Raw genomic sequence first — 2500 nt, 5'->3', positions numbered from 1 at the left:
TCCACCCAGGATTGTCTCGCAGAGAGACAACCTGATGGGCAGGGTCGTCCACTGGGAAGCGAGCTAGGTGGCCATATATCCTGAGTTGGCGATCCCGGATTATGCAAGTAACAGGTCCCATGCCAGTCTCACGGTGTAACTGCCAGTTGGACACGTGGTCCTGCCAACTGTACCCCATGATCCGGCGAAGGGACTTGTTACAAAAGGCATCAAGACAAGACTCCAAGACACTGGATAGAGTCCAGGTTTCGCTTCCATAGAGCAAAACTGGCAGTATCAAAGCCTTGAAGACACGCAGCTTGGTCCTTCTGCATAGGTACCTACATCTCCAAACCCTCTTGTTGATCGAGTTCATGGCTCCTGTTGCCAGACCAATCCGTCTACTGACTTCCTGGTCTGACAACCCAGAGATATGGACTACGCTACCAAGGTATGTAAAACTTTCTGTTACTTCAACGTCCTCGCCGCAAGCATGGATCGACTGAACGGGTTCCCCTAACAGGCCCCCAAAGTCCTGGACCTTGGTCTTGGTCCAGGAGACCTCTAGGCCTAGGGGCTTCGCCTCATTGCTAAATGCATCAAGAGCCGCCACAAGTGACTCCAAGGACTCAGATAGGATGGCAACATCATCGGCAAAGTCAAGGTCTGAGACCTTAATATTGCTCAGTGTTGCTCAACACTGACTTTGGCTAGTAGCTCTGCCCATTATCCAGTCCATACAAGTGTTAAAAAGTGTTGGTGCAAGGACACAGCCTTGCCTCACCCCTGAATTAACAGGGAAGAAGTTCGACATAACCCCCACCACACTTTACAGTACTTTCAGTACCAGTATAGAGGCTTGCTATCAAGCCAGTAATCTGTGTTGGAATTCCCCTTGGCCTCAGGATCTCCCATAGTGATTCCCGATGCACCGAGTCAAAACGCCTTCTTGAGGTCGATGTAGGTTGCAAGCAACCCACATCCAAACTCACGACAACGTTCCACAATTACTCAAAGCACTAGTATATGGTCTATCGTGGACTTGCCAGGAGTAAATCCAGACTGCTCCGGTCTCTGATGCCTCAGTAGGTGGATGCGGATCAGTTTCAGAAGAATGTGGGCGAGAACCTTGCCTGGTATACTGAGCAGTGTAATGCCACGGTAGTTGCTACAATCCCAACAATCCCCTTTCCCCTTCCAGAGAGGGATTACCACGCCCCTCAACAGGTCAGGGGGAATGGTACCAGACTGCCAAATGGCAGTCAGGACTGTATGCAGGCCCTGAGCCATAGGTTCACCCACAGCCTTTAGCAGTTCAGCAGGGATATCACATATGCCTGCAGCTTTCCCACTCTTCACCTTGAAAATCGCCAGCCTAACCTCTGTTAGGGTAGGAGGTTCCTCGCTGATGGGTGGGTCCGGCACAGGCACTGAGACATCGCTTGCATCCAAGCTAACTGTTGGAGGGTCTACCTGGTACAACTGTTCAAAATACTCAGCCCAACGTTCACGAACCCCAACATGATCCGAGATGATCCGTCCATCCGCTGATCAGATTGCAATCATCTGTGAGGAGGGCTTAGAGTTCAGTTTTCTCAGGGCTTGGTAGGCAGGGCGAAGGTCATTTACCAAGAAATGGCCATTGATCTCCTCAGCAAGATTCCTGATGAACTGTTCCTTGTCCCTTCTCAGCAGTGTCCGAGCCCTACACACCATGGAATGACGCAAGACTTGATTCCCATTCAGCCAAGCCTTGCGACACGCTTCAGTGGCCTCTAATGTCTCCAGGGAGATGGAATTCTGCCTTGCCCTTGGGCGTATGCCAGTTCTCATGATAGCAAGTTCCTGCCACCTCAGCCCTAAGCCAAATTTTCCCATGGCAGCATGTTCAAGTCACTCGCCCTTCAAGCCAAACTTTATCATGGCGTGAAGGTCACTTCATCCGGATCACAGGGGTTAGGCTTATTTAAGTGGCAACTCTCCCTAATGTCCGGCTTGTAGGCCCATCTCACACAAACACCTGTGTGCGGTGTCAAATATCCTTGCCTCATTTTTGCAATGTTCTCATCTCTTTTCCTGGATTAAAATTTTTTGCTTTTTGCCATTTCCCAAAGTCTATTTTTGTCACTATATACTACATCAAGTTGGTAAATCATCTCCATATCATCTCTCTAGGTAGCTAGTCAATAATTCTGTACAGTAACAATAACATTAAGTAACATTTTTATTTTTCAAATTTTTTATATACTAAAAATATTCAGTTTTCTGTAATACACCATACACCACTAGTTATGGCAGGCAGGAACAGGCTCATGAGCATAGAAGTAGTATCCGGCACTCTTCCAGTCATAGATCATTGATGGCAACAATGCAAGAGAGTCTCTTCCTAAATGCCTATGAGTATAATCATCCTCCAAGAACTTTGTGCATTCGTGGCTAGTCAGTCCCGTCAACTAGGCCTTCAACCAAAATTCTCATGTCAGCATATTCACATCACCTGGCCTCAGAATTTTCTAATGAG

Source organism: Penaeus monodon, chromosome 16, assembly GCF_015228065.2.
Source record: "Penaeus monodon isolate SGIC_2016 chromosome 16, NSTDA_Pmon_1, whole genome shotgun sequence".
Lineage (NCBI taxonomy): Eukaryota > Metazoa > Arthropoda > Malacostraca > Decapoda > Penaeidae > Penaeus > Penaeus monodon.
Note: the sequence above shows the minus strand (reverse complement) of the source record.